The 15,366-nt window shown below is 37.9% G+C and overlaps 1 protein-coding gene across 1 annotated transcript in view; it reads left to right on the top strand.

Moving 5' to 3' along the window:
* The window catches only part of WWTR1 (WW domain containing transcription regulator 1), a 119,114-nt gene that overhangs the window by 1,250 nt on the left and 102,498 nt on the right, over positions 1-15,366 (top strand). The window lies entirely within an intron of this gene.

Here is a 15,366-nt window from a genome sequence, read left to right on the forward strand (position 1 = left end):
TGGCGCGCGCTTCTCCGTCTGTGTGTGTGTGGAAGACAGTCTGTGTCCTTCCACGTTTCTTTTCCAGGGATCTGGGAAGTAGGGTACTCCAGGGATCTGGAGTCTATGGGTGCTGGAATTGTAAGGGTAAGGGATCAGAGCAGGGAGTCCAGCGAAGTTCTTCCAGGGTCCTCGAAGTCTTAAGAAGTAGTATTGGGGGGATTATTGTAGGTGATTTTGCCCTGAATCTGGAGTATTGCCACAGACTCCTGTCACAAACCTGTACCCTCTTCCCTGACCACTCTCAACTCATTCAGATACCCCAGAGTTTGTGGGTGGGTAGGATGTGACCCAAGATAAATGCGAAAAAATTTCTGAGGCTTGGGGAAGAGAGGGACTTCTGGTAGTGTAGGTGGTCTGCAGTCTCTCCATTCCTGGGAAAAGCAAGCTGGAAAAGTGAACCCTGCCTGGTAGGCCTTACTGCTCCTGGCTGGCTGACGAAATTATCACAAAACAGTGATGTAATTAGCAACTGCGTGGTGAAGTAGTTGTGGGCTGGAAAATCAATTATGTAGAAATTGGGTCAGGAGTTTCATTATGTTGCACTTGGTAACCTAAAATATCATCGAATCAGGAGGCTATTTTGTCATTCTTCTTCCCTTCACGTTGCTTCAAGCTTTCTGATGTCATGAATTTTAGATTTGATTTAGACTATACAGGAAAGTATTTTCACAGACAGAAGATCATTTCAATTGTGGTATTTTGAGATAATTAAATTCCGAGCTGGAGCTTGAAATGTACCTAGTGAGGTCATGGGGTGGGGGTTGAGGGGCTTAGGCTTTTGATGGCCTAAGTTGTGCCAGCTGGACCACTTTGTTCAAGATTGAGTGCACTGGCTGATGGGCTGACTGCACAAAGGGAAACTCCTCTCCTAAGAACTTGCCTTAGAATTTATTTTGAAGCCCATAATTCTTTGATGGAGCAGCCTTAGTTTACAAGTTATGTTACAATGTTATGGGCCATTTAAAAAATATTATCAAGCTTTTCCTTGACAGTCATCATTGATACTTGATTGCTGTCACAAGGCCCTAATAATGAATACACAAGTCTTTGACTTATCCTGGTGACCAATCATGCTTTTATTCCTTTCCTGTCCCAAAGCTGGTGACATCTTGTGCAAGGGGGAGTTCTCTGTTTTGTTTCTATGGTTGATGGAATGCTCAAAGTACTTGTCCTGAAAGAGTCTTGATGGTCATTTTATTCCACAACTGGTCTCTCGTCGTTGAGTGGTGGTGCTGGCATGTACTCAGTGTTCTGACTTCAAAATGACTGGTGGAATTCAAATGTGTGATGTAATAACATGCTTTTTTCTAAATGTGATATTTTTTGAAAGGATGACAGTTTCTATAGTGAATAAAGGTTCAAAATAGCGTCTTGTATTAAGTTTACTTAGGTAAATGCAGTTTTGTGTACTTTATTTTACTTTTTATGGAAGTAAATACAAATATAAAAGATCCAATAATTTACAATAATTTGGAGTATCTTTCCTGGTCCCAAATGATTTTTAAACTGTGTTTATGAGTATACACACACAAATATATATGATATCTGATCAGTATAACTGTGGTTGTACTGATACACTGATATGAGAGCTGGACTTACCTAATATCCGAGGAAAGCTAGGACAAAAAGATCCCCAAACAAATGCAAAATGAACAAAAATCCCTTTTATACATGTCTTGAATGATTGGAGTAACTTAGCACTGTGTTTGTGTAAGTAGGGCATAAATGGAAGTCAGCCTTGAGTTCAGAGTTGCCTTGAGCCATCTGCCCATCCCCCAACCACCGCCACTCCTGGATCCACAGCAAAGTACATCTTCATCTCACTCTGCATAGTCAGTGAAGACGGCTGTAAAAAAGCATAGGTATAGGCTAACCTGTTGGATATCGCTGGAAAATTTTTGGCAGGTAGCTAAGGGAATTTAAGAAATTAAGTCATCTTGACTATTGTCTTTCAAGGTAAACAGTCTGCCAAGAGTTCTCTGTTTCTTTTGAAGTTTTGTTTAAAGTCGTAATAAGGTAAATGTTATATGTCACACTTTTTTACACAGTCTCAAAAAGGGAGTGTATTCTGGTGCATAAAGTAGAAGCTTGAAAAATGGTGGCAACTGACCCTGAATTAGTTTTCATAAAATCTACTCATTACTTTTCAACATTATCTGTGAAATGGAGCTAGCAGTAGAATCCTATTCTTGATTCTGTCAGCAGTTGAAGGCGTTATAATTCAGAAATCAAAGTATTTTAGAGTTAACAAGGGTCAGTTTTGTGGTGGGCGGGGATCCCAGGTGACGACGTGACTTTGGGAAAGGCCTGCGGTTATTTAATGGCAGACTCTGGACTGGACCTCTACTCTGTTGCCATCTACTTATGGAGCAGTTTTCCATTTTCCTCACTTGCACATTTATCGCCATGTTACTTCCCCAGCTGAACAATGAGTTTTATGGTAAACAATATGGTAAACAAAGGCTGGACATCTAAGAAGCTTTAAAAAGCTTTTTGTCATAATCTTGGGTAAGATTGTTCCTAGGTATATGATGCATTCACTTTCCAGTACCTCTTACTCGGTGCCTTTCCTGAGTTGTTTGGGCATTCCATAGCATGTAACAACAGAAAGGACTGACTGTTGGAACACATGGCCTTTGAAAACTACTGCCTTGTTCCTCCTGTCCTCTAAAGCTCCTAAGTCAGCCTGGGATATGTAGGTGTTGGACTATTAGCAACCTGGCACTGTGACTTTGAACATCAATCGCCTTGAAATTTGAAAACATTTCTGGGTATAAATGGGATATACATGTTTATTGTACATAAGCCAGAAAATAGAAAATGATAAAGGAAAAAAGTGATCTGGCTTCTGTAGAACCTTCCATTCTTGTAAAAAAATTTTATTTGAATAACATAGTCTATAAGAAAAAAAAATTTTAGCCTCACTCTTAAATGAAATTTCAGTTGTCACATTGGACTGCCAGTCCCAATTTTGAGTAGTAATTTTAGTGTTTTGCCTTTCCTGAAATGTGTGGTAGAAAATTATTTTTGTCAAAGTGGTCTCTGCACTTGGTAACAAGTCCAGTGCTACAGAAGGACCTTTGTAGAAAAACAATGCTTTCCTTCACCTCCTCAAGGCTCACAGAGGGAACCTTTAATTTTTTAAAATTGTTTCTATATTTAATTATTAGATTGTTACCTCCTTAACCCTAAGTAATATGCTTTTACTACTATTTTTGGACTTATCAACTTAACTTCTGATAGATAAGTGAGAATGTAGCTCCTTTAACTGCATTTTCTTCCTCTCCCAAATTTGATATTCATATATTTTTAGTTTGTCAGTTAGGCCACCCCTCTGTTACTTTTTTTGTCAGTTTTTAACAGTATTTCTTTTTTTTAAAAATTTTTATTAAGATATTATTAATATACACTTTCATGAAGGTTCCACATGAAAAAACAATGTGGTTACTACATTTACCCATATTACCAAGTCCCCACCCATACCCCACTGCAGTCACTCCATCAGTGTAGTAAGAAGCCACAGATTCACCATGTGCCTTCTCTGTGCTAGTTTTCCCTGTGATCCACCATACCATGTTAACAGTATTTCTTGACTGTCCATTTTGTAAATAAAGGGGGTTTAGATGCTGTTTGCTATAATTTGCTTCTTAGTTAACAACACCTTAGCATTCCAAAGTGCTGAACCCATAACAAAGTTTTGTACCTTGCTCAAGAATTGACCTTTTATTCATAAATTATTTTTAAAGTTGAAACTCCATGGGCAAATTTATATTATTATAGTTCTGTTAAGTATAATTCAGTGTCTTGTATATTAAGATTGGATTTAGACTTGAACACTGGGTCTGGTGCCAGGACCTTCTGGCCAACAAAGGAGCATATATTCAGGACCGAAGTCAAAGGGATTCTCTGTTTTCACGTTTTATCTGCTGTTTATATTTATGTTGTCGTTTTAGTTCTTTCATACTTCGGCCTTGATTTTCTTAAACATTTTTTCAAGTATTTCACATTGCCTTCTCATGTGTTTATCTATCATTTGCCTTTATTGTGATCTGAAAATTTTCTGGGCTCTTAATCCCATCAGTTCTATCAAGTCTTATTTCCCTAAACTTTTTTTATGCCCAGATTCTTTCATCTTTCTGTGCCATTCTGGATTCTGATTGTTTTTGAGATTTACCACAGAGCTGTCATCTGGGACTTCACTTCGATTCATGACTGGGAGTGCTGTTTCCTTGCCTCATGTCTCTTATGTTTTTTGGTTTATGCCCTCAATTTGCTGGTGTACATGCTTGAGTAAAGTATTAAGAAATGTCTGTGGGAGGTAAATTTTTCAAATCCTTTACAATTTGAAAATATTTTGCCAGTTGTTTTAAATTTCTTTTCTTAAAAATGGACTGGCTTGTTTTTTCTTTTTACCTTTGGGTAACAATATAATGTAGTTGTTTTCATGAAAGGTGTTTTGTCATTGAAAAGAAAATTCCCTGCTTTCTCAGTTTCCCTGTCTATAAAATGAGGATACTGGTATTTTGAAGAAGTAGATGAGATAACATACTAAGTTCATGGCACATAGTAGACTTTTGGTACAAGTTCATTCTTGCCTCCCTTGCCTTGACTCTTGGTTATAGTTAGGGCTCTGAATGACAACCTGGGTCTGGAATTGAAAGTTAGTTATTTAAATTTAAAATAAGGACTGAGAGTCAATTTTCCTTTGAAAAAACCTAAATAGGATTGCCCACCCTTGATACCCTTTCGCTTCATCATCTTGGCCCAATCTCTTTTTAGGAGGGTCTACTTATTTTTTGGAATCTGGCTTGTAGCTAATAGTTGAGCTGATATTGTGTATCCGATGGGGGACCTAGAGATGGGGATGGAATCGAGAAGTGGGGAGAGATGAGGAGGGGAGGTAATTGACAGTTGTTGATGCCAGACAAGGCCGGGAGCTGAGTCACTGCTTTCCAGAGAGACAGCACCAGGGTCAACGGGGGAGCACGCTCCTAACACACATGTATGGAAACCCTAGGTGCTTTCATATACATTCCTTCTTTTAACCCTTGCAGTGACCCTGTGACTATGTAAATGGCCCAGGGTCACATAACAGGTGAGTGGCAGAGATGCAATTAGCATTGTGTGATTCAAAACCTGTACTCCTGCCCTTGCAGCATGTTGCCTGATGCCAATTATGTGCCCATAATTAGGCACTGTAATTAGGTATCCTTGGTGACCAGGTAACTCTGGAGCCTTAAGAGTTTGTTTCTGGACTCAGTCTGAGGGATCAAATTTGGTGTTCTTGCTGCTGGAGAGAGGTGATGAAAAGAACCAATAAATTAGAAATGGATAGTATACCTATAGTGCTGATTTGTGTTTTACTCTCATCAAGATTTCCACCATGCGTAAGCCCATATCCTGTACAGGGAACACAGATATGACAGGGAGGACAGGTGACCTAATTGATGTCAGGATCTGGTGGTTGTTGAGAACTAGCTGAGAGGATTAATTAGATGAATGTTAGTAGTTTCAAGGAGGAGAAGGGCCAGGTTGTCTCTCATTGTCTTTATAATTGCAGAGATTGATTAGAAAATGCTGTAGAGGTCTGAGGCCACACTGGGTGTCCATTTTTGTTTGTTGATCGATGGAGTTGACTTAACAGGAATTACATACAGCCCTATGTGTCATCCCCTTCTTCCCCTTCCTCCCTCAATTATGTATTTAACCACAGAAGAGAGTGATGCAAGTAAACAGGGACTTTTTTTTTTTTTGAAGGGCGATTTTGAAGATTAAATGGTTTTTTATTGAAGGGCAGATTTGGAACTCTTGTCCATTCAGATGTTTTGTGAACAAAGTTTCTGGACCAATAGGTTTGGGATATGATGCATGCTCTGTCACTCTTAGAATTTTACAATGTATACTAAGGACTCCAAAGTCCCTTATTAGAAAAACAAGTTAGTTTTCGATTAAGCTAATATTTTACAAACTTACTTGATTTTTGAACATTTTTATTCCAACTGTCATCTATTACTGTCCACTCAGTAATAATTCTACAGACCACACTTCAGGAAACCTTTTTATGACCTGCACTGTTATTTTTACAGTTGAGAGTTTCATGTTTGAATCAAATTATAGTTTTTCTCTTCAGTGTGTTTTTGTATGTGTATTATATTTTAAGTTATATTTCTCGATTTAATAACTACCAATGCTTAGAGACAAAAATAGTCCTAAGTATTAGATAAGTGGAATATAACACAAGAAAACCAGCAATTACAATAGAGTGCAATAGTATCATAATCCTGATTTTATTTTTAAAAATTTGTGTGTCTGATAGAAGGATATGTACCAAAATGTGTACATGGTCATTTCTGGGATCATGGATAATTTTTCTGGTCTACTTTCTGCCTTCTATAGGTTTCAAACATTCTATGATAAATATATCCACATATATTTCTTTTTAAGTTGGGGGAACGTGGTCCAAACCACTGGAGAGAGAAGCAGAAATGCAGGTGCCCATGGAGTCGCAACTCTGGGTAGGTGTGCTTCTCCATGGGGGCATCTTAGCTGCGGCTCAGCAGCTGGGCCTGGAGCTTCTGTTACCAAAGGGATGCTCTTTGAGAGCTGTTTGTGTTTTTCTTGTTTCGGGTTATTTTCTTCAGAAAGGAACTGACATAGTAATTCCTATAATCTTGTCCAAGACTTCTCTATAAATGTCTCCTCAGGATAAGAAGGGGGCCTGTGGCAGATTGAACCTTGAAAAATGGGAAGAATATGGGTAGGTCAGGTGAGCAAAGAGGCCTTCCAGGAAAGAGGGGATAGGGAGAGAAGTTCAGGAGCAAACATGCTCAGGGTATGTTTCTGAGGCTGGGAAGAGCCTCGCCTGACTTGGATTAAAAGAGAAGTGGTGGTAGATTACTGTGCATCCCATTGGGGCTTTGGAACCTCAGTCAGGATGGGCACACTGCTGTGTCACTAGTAAATGTCAACTTTTGCATCTCTTAATTTTGAGATACACCAATCCTAGCTTTATCTGAATCTGGGATAGGACCCTACCTTTGTTCACTCTGTTGAGGTCTTCCTAGTTGTTTAAGGAACTGTGCATTTTATACTGACTTGAAAGAGTTGGAAGCATAGAGCCTTTCATAGCAATTCATTCGTCCACCTGTTTATCCATAGATAGATAGATCCATCTGTCATACATTCAATTTAGCACGTGCAGTTCCACAGTAGTGGGTGGTCTTTGTTTTTCAAAACAGTGGGATAAGAGGCTAACCTTGGCTCAGGCCCATGCCCACCGAATCTGCCATTTCTGCATAAAGGAATAGCTTGCTGGCCTGATTGTTCCCAGAACACTCTCTTGTCGTTTTGGGTAGTTTTCTTAGTTTCTCACACTGATGAACTGGGCACAGACAAAATTGAGACTCTGGAACCACAGATACCCCACCGAGGCCCACGGACGCTCTCCCTGAGATGCCTGAGTCCTCCCTCTCAGGGGCATTCTTTCTGAACTCTGAGCAAAGCCTGGCGAGAGCCTTGTCATACTAAATCACATTGCTGAATCATGTTTTAATGTTTTCTTTTTTCTTTTTTTCTTTTGATATCGCTAATGTACCATTACTTGAAGAACATTATGGTTACTGGACTCCCCCTATTATCAAGTTCCCACAACAGACCCCATTACAGTCACAGTCTGTCAGCATAGTAAGATGCTATAGAATCGTACTTGTCTCCTCTGTATATACTGCCTTTCCCGTGTTCCCCCCCTACGTTGTGTGCTAATCGTAATGCCCCTTTTTGCCCACCCTTATCCCTCCCTTCCCACCCATCCTCCCCAGTCCCTTTCCCTTTGGTAACTGTTAGTCCTTTCTTGGGTTCTGTGATTTTGCTGCTGTTTTGTTCCTTCAGTTTTTGATTTGTTGTTATACTCCACAAATGAGTGAAATCATTTGGTACTTGTCTTTCTCCACCTGGCATATTTCACTGAGCATAATACCCTCTAGCTCCATCCTTGTTGCTGCAAATGCTAGGATTTGTTTTCTTCTTATGGCTGAACAGTATTCCATTGTGTATATGTACCACATCTTCTTTATCCATTCATCTACTGATGGACACATAGGTTGCTTCCATTTCTTGGCTATGGTAAATAGTGCTGCAATAAACATAGGGGTGCACCTGTCTTTATCAAACTGGGCTGCTGCATACTTAGGGTAAATTTCTAGGAGTGGAATTCCTGGGTCAAATGGTATTTCTATTTTTAGTTTTTTGAGGAACCTCCATACTGCTTTCCACAATGGTTGAACTAGTTTACATTCCCACCAGCAGTGAAGGAGGCTTCCCCTTTCTCCGCATCCTGGCCAACATTTGTTGTTTGTCTTGTAATACCTCATTGTGGTTTTAATTTGCATTTCTCTGATGGTTAGCAATGTGGAACATCTTTTCATGTGTCTGTTGGCCATCTGAATTTCTTCTATGGAGAAGTGTCTGTTCAGATCCTCTGCCCATTTTTTAATTGGATTATTTGCTTTTTGTTTGTTGAGGTGTGTGAGCTCTTTATATAATTTGGATGTCAACCCCTTATCGGATATGTCATTTATGAATATATTCTCCCATACTGTAGGGTACCTTTTTGTTCTACGGATGGTGTCCTTTGCTGTACAGAAGATTTTTAGTTTGATATAGTCCCACTTGTTCATTTTTGCTTTTGTTTCCCTTACCCGGGGAGATATGTTTATGAAGAAGTTGCTCATGTTTATGTCCAAGAGATTTTTGCCTATGTTTTTTTCTAAGAGTTTTATGGTTTCATGACTTACATTCAGGTCTTTGATGTTTTAATGTTTTCTGATGACTTCTTTAATTCTACAAAAGTTTCCAAATAGGTAATAAATACATGTAAATAACAAAAAAACTAAAATAGTGCCAAAGCATATACTGTGAGAAGTTTCTTTTTCACTCTCCTCTAGTCCTCTGGTTCCCTCCCCAGAAAACCTGTTTCTTTTGTCTTTCCAGAGAAACTGTGTGGGTATAAATAAATTAAATGTATATATCCACCTAAACTATTTCCAATACAGTGCAAATTATGGTGTACCATACACACTCATGTGCACCTTCCTTTGTCTCACTTAGTATATATCTGGGGCTCATTCCTCTTCTGTACATAAGTATCTGCTTTGTTTCTGTAAGGACTACATAGTAATTTATTGTATGGATGTACTATAAATTTTTTTCTAACTGATCCTTCATTAAGGGCATTTGGATTGTTTCTGACTTTCTCTTTTTAATTATAAAAATAATATATGCTCAAACACTGGTGAAGGAAAATGGAAAATGAATTCTCCTGATCTTCCTTGGATGCCTGTTCAGAGAGAACCATTGTTAATGCTTTATTCAGAGATATTCTTTGCACAAAGAGCATCTCTCTGTCTCCTAATTTTTATCTGAATTGCTTGTCTGTACCATCTACTGTCCTACCTATTAATATATCTGCCCTTCTTATATAAGGGCAATACCTGGTCTAGCAAATGCCCTGGTCCATTGGATGGACACCCAACCAATCAAAATGAATGGCATGCCAGTGTGAAGTGGCTGATCATGTATTTCAGTGCTAATGAAAGTGTGGTCCATGGACTAACAGCAGTTTGTAAATGTATGTAACTGGCCCGTGATGGGCTAGATACAGAAGTCGAGAGTATTTAGAAACTTTTATAGCAAAATGACATTGCTGTGACTTCAAAGCATGTGATGGGACTGTCTTGTGGAGCAGGTAGTTTGGGTGTGTCCAACTTGTGTGGTGAGTCATATGTTTGCCAGAACTATATGCAAGCCATCCACAGTAGGACCACATATAAATGCTGAGAAGTTGCTAGTCTTGACAGACTGAAAATAAAGTCACTTGTGTTTTACTGCAGATAGTTTGAGAATCACTGATCTTTTCCCCTTTCTTTCTTAATTCTTTCTGTCCAATCATCCATCCATCCATCCACCTACCTGTCATTTTTTTCCCCATGCATTCTTATAAATATCTTTTAGTATCAACCAGTCAGTCAGTCATGCCTCTCATGAATTTAAGAATAACCAGTCTAAGATGTTGAATAATGGGTCTTGCAGGAGAACAAATTCTATGGCACACAGGTTTTATATAATCTATTTTCTAGTACATAATATATTTGATGTCTTTGTGGCCCCTACATTAACTCATTATTTTAAAAATATGCTTTGGCACACTTCAGTTCTGAACACTGTAGATTAATACAAATTCTGTTCTTTTTTTTGTGACTAATCTATCCGCAAGCATTGTCAGGTACAGATTCCGTAATTAAAACGTGATGACTGGAGAAAATATACATTCTGGATTGTATAATAAAAATATATATTCCTTTGTGGTAGCTTTTCTGCAAATATTAAGATACTGAATACAGTTGACCTTGAGCAAAATGGGTTTCAACTATGCGAGTCCACTTATACTTGGATTCTTTTCAATAAATAGATTGGAAAATTTCTGGGATAATTGTGACAATTTGAAGAAACTTGCAGACAAACTGCATAACCTAGAAACATTGAAAAAAGAAAAAGCTAAGTATGTCATGAATGCATAAAACATTTATAGATGCTAGTCTGTTTTATCATTTACTACCATAAAATCAACAGTAGGCTCTTGGTAGTTAAGTTTTGGCAGAGTGAAAAGTAATACATATACTGTTGGGGAGAGGTCTGCTCCTAACCCCCACATTGTTCAACGGTCAGCTGTATTTGTCTTTCTCTCAACTTGTGCATGGAAAAATATTTCTTGGCCTAGGGTTCAAAGGTTGGGGAAGCAACTGTGATAGCCCATCAAAAAGCAGAAAACTCAAGCAGATGATAAATGTAACTAAAATGAACAGACAAATCTTTTACTGACTTGATTTTATTTTTCGGTTTATTTTGAAAAGCTGATTTTTTAACATAGTCTTATCAAAATACTAAAGCAGGACTGAAGTACATAAAGTGAAAGGTAAAAAATACTTTACCCGCTAGTTTTATTCCTCAGAAGTAACCACTATTCACAGTTACTTGTGTGTCTTCCAGGGATTGGAAGGCATATATATATATGACTATTTTTACTGGCATCAGTTAGTTGTTTGGATATCATGGGAAACCACAGGTAGGTGGTCTTTGTTTCTGGTTAACCTTCACTCGGCCTCAGGACTGAGTATAGATAAGGATTCAGTTGTGGAGAACTAGATGTGATGCTGATGGGGGTTGGTTTCAGGTGGAAAGCGCTATTGGGGTAACTGTGGTTCAGAGACTGGGATTTGACTTTGTGGTTCAGGAAGTTGCTATCCTTGGTGCTCCTAAACTGATCAGGTTTTCAAGGACTATCTGATGTGGGCTGTACTGGAATGAAATACAGATAGAAATTTTAACTACGGTTTCAGAATTCACAAGCAGGGACTTGAATATTCTGTACTCTGAAATGAAGGTGCTCATCAGAGTGATTTAATCTCTGGGAAATGGCTTTGTTGGTGCTGGAAAAGGGAAGAAATGAAATTGTTGAGGGATAGGGAAATCATTTAGGGGATATTAAGGAGGCAAATTTGATAGGATTCAGTGATGAATTAGGTTAGGGCAGTGAGGAAAAGAAGTGAAAAGGAAGATTTGCAGGTTCTTGGCTGTATAAGGGCATGATGGAGGTGTAAGGATCAGTGTTCTATTACAATCAATACTGGAAGGTTTATAAGAGGTTGTGAAATTTTTTAACATATTGAGTTTGAGGTGGATTTAAGATATCTAAGGGAGATGTATATATATTTATATGTATATACATATAAATCATACATATTTTTATGTTTGAGATCACTATATATATTTCCATATGTGTGTACATGGTAACTATTATATGTGAAGGAGATCCCTTAGGTTATAGACAGAGTGAGAGGAAAGTGCCGATAGACTGTAAAGGATAGCTAGCCAGAGAGGTTGGAGGAATGCAGAAGGTAGTACGATATCTAGGGAAGAAAGTGTTTTTGAGAAGGAGGGATGGTTAATTCTGTGGTATGTTTCTCAGAGGTCAAGGGAGATAAGAACTGAAAAATGCCCGTGAATGGTTTTTCCACTGAGGCCACTTTCTCTCCCCAGAGTAGGGCAGGGGCCTGAGGTACTAATTCATGTAATCTAGTTTTTGAACAGGGAAAAATGAAGAAAATAAACACCTCAATTAGATAAGGTGTATCCCACAAATTCCCATGTACTTTACGGTGTGCCTGCTAAGGAGCAGGGTTCTCTCATTGTACAGATCCAGTGCCGTACAGAAGGACCACACACTTGCTTATTTAAACATCTTGTTAAAAGGAGGTCTGCAATCAGTGTTTTATAACTAACCAAGATAAGTCATGAGACTCAGGTAAAAATATTACTGTAATTGATATGATTATCACCTGCCGTGAGGAAAATTACAGTCTCCAGTCCTAGCTGTGGTTAAACCTTTGTCACGGTATGTAGCGTAAAAGACTTTTACTGCTGGGACATTTCATACTTAATCACAGCCATAAAAATAGCAGATTGTATTTGAAGAGTATCAGTTAAAAATTTATGGTTCTGAATATTAGGTAACTGTAGTTTCAGATCAACGTTTGTCTTTCCTATCCTTGTTTCTCCATTTGCTGGAATGGATTCTGATACCGGCAAAGGGGATCCTGGAATTAATGCAGGTAAGTGCCCCAAGCCGGTTTACCCTCTCACAGTATAAGGTGAATAAAACATGTTTGATTATATCAAATGGGTTTGAGTTTGAGTTTGGACACATTTTGTGATTTAAAGATCATTCTGCTGCATTTTGCTAATTTGGGAGTAGCATCTGTGCCCTTGTTACTCGTTTGGGATTTGTATAAACATGTGAACCTAGTAGGAAGGATTAAGAATCATAAAAGATGCAGTAAACTTCAGTGCTGCTTATAAAGTTACTTATTTTTTTTGGTGAAGATACCTTCTTTAGTGTAATTGTCCTCACATTTACGGGTACTTTTTAATGTTTTATGTACTATGTGAAATGCAAGCCTATGCATACAGAACTTTTGGCAAGTAAGAATTCTTCTTGCATAATTATGTTCCCCAACATATCTTTGGCTACTTGTGCATTTTAATATAAAATCCAAGCCTAAATATAAAAACTTGAAGGAGGGAAAGACAGGAATGGAGAAAGGACAAGCAAAGTAAAGGTTTAGCTATACCCAAGGGTGTTTTAAAAATACAATCTCTCTTTTCCTTAGGCTTTTAAAAAAGTTTAGTTATTTGTGGTCTGGAAGAAGTTAAATTTGAGTTTACTGATCTTGCATTTCTGTAAGTAGGAAGATGGTAAGGGCTGTTGAGTTCTCAAGCGAAAGTTCAAGGGCTGTAACCCATGCAGTACACAGTGGAGCCATTGTTCTTTGTATGTGTCTGTTGCTTACATTTTAATAACTATTGAATAGTTGGTGATTATTAACAGATACTTAACAGTAGGAGCACAGTAGAATGTAGGGTCATTATGGCCAATTTGGAGTGTCAACATTAAATAAATTATTTTAAAGGTTAGATCCAGAATTGTTGAAGCTTGCTTGAAACTGGCAGGTGAGTAGAGCAAGGATGGACCAACACAGCCTTTTTTAATTATTAGCCATGGTGAAGTGAGTCAAATTTTGCCACAGCACTTTTCATTTAACTTGATAATTGGCCAGCCCTAGTTAATTGGTTGAAAACCATTTAAGGACTCAGATTTCCCAGTTGCACATGTATTGGAATGTCTAACTTACGTCTTGTGTGTGAGTAAAAGGATCCATGGTCTGGCTAATTAAAGCAATTGTCCATATTACCCCTAAGCAAAGCCTCCGTAACAAGTTAAGTTTTGAGAGTTCGTGGAAGGTTCTCTGAGTCCTGGTTAACTTCTTGGTGACTGGTATGTATCTGTTTGGAGTCTAGTTTTGAGAGCTGCTGAAAAAGAGTATTATAAATTTCCAAATGAGCATGGAGGTGTAAACTGATGCCGTGGAGTTGCTTCAGCAGCAGTGAAAGATCACATTTACTGACATTTATTACAAATGGGTTTTTAAAACAATGTCTGTTTTGTACAGTGAGTAAAGTCTGCCAAGAGTAAAACAAAAATATTATATTGTGGAGCAAGATAAAAGGACACTGCATAATAAATAATATCTAATACCATTAAAATAGAAGGGTTCGTTTCCAAAATGTAAATGTGAGCTTCTAAATGAATGTTGTAAAAATCTAATTTTTAAAAATTTTTCTAGTGGTTTGTTATATAAAGTGATTATGGCTCTAAATATATCCAGATCTAGATTACTATAATAAATAACACACCTGAATATCATATAAAAGATAAATAAACATTTATTTTAAAAAATTGTGTTTTAGTAATAGTACAGAAATTGTTTTTTATTATAATAGGTCAAAAGTAATTCATTAGAATAAGCAAAAAAATGTTTCATTTGCCAATTTTCTGAGATGAGAATACCATCTTATTGGTGAATGACAAACTACTCTTTCTAATCTTTATTCATAGACAGAAATCATTGGTCTATGAAAATCAGTGAGGAAACACAAAATCTATAAGTACAGAAACATTTAATAAATCCTTTCACATGTGAGTGTGTGGATCTGATAAGTAGTTCAGATTGTTTTGCTCTTGCTCTGAATGGATTTTTAACAGAGAGATTGCACGGAATTAAAAATTATTGTTTTTTAAAGAAATTTCTTATCCTCGTTGAGAGGGGCTTGCCTGAATACAATGGGGAGGACTAGAAACCTTGCTCAAAGGGATTTTATAAGGAATGGGGGTGCAGTTCTTGGGCAAAGTGGGCTACCTGAATGTATGAGGTCTGAGGGAGTCATGACAGTGCCTCTGTGTGGTTATATAATTTAAACCTTTTGGGGTGAACTTTTGGGAAAGTGGTTTATTGAGAGGTGGGGAAGAAAATGGGGTAAGTTAAACAAGAGTCCAAAAAAAGAGGGTTTATAAAAGACCTTGAGATGTTTGTGGATGTCCTTTGCTTTAGGACAAGGCCAGAAATGTTGTCTGAGTAGTTTATAGGAAGATGGAAGAGGAACTTGAGTCTTCTCAGAATAACAAAGAGGAATGATTTATTCATTTTAAAGACATTTTTAAACAGTGGCCTTTGGAGAGCACCAATAGAGCTTTTTGGAATAGGCTGACTTGAAAGCAGAGAGAACTAACTGATGTCTTTAAGTGGCACAGTGTGGTGGTTCTTCATAGCAGTCCCAGAAAGAATTTGCCTTCATTCAGACTTTCTGGATGTGCAGAGATGTCCAGGTCTCCGTTTGCTAGTGTTCCAGTGTCTGGGCTCTCAAGCCTGATGG

The sequence above is a fragment of the Manis javanica genome, chromosome 3, assembly GCF_040802235.1.
Source record: "Manis javanica isolate MJ-LG chromosome 3, MJ_LKY, whole genome shotgun sequence".
Taxonomy (NCBI): Eukaryota; Metazoa; Chordata; class Mammalia; order Pholidota; family Manidae; genus Manis; species Manis javanica.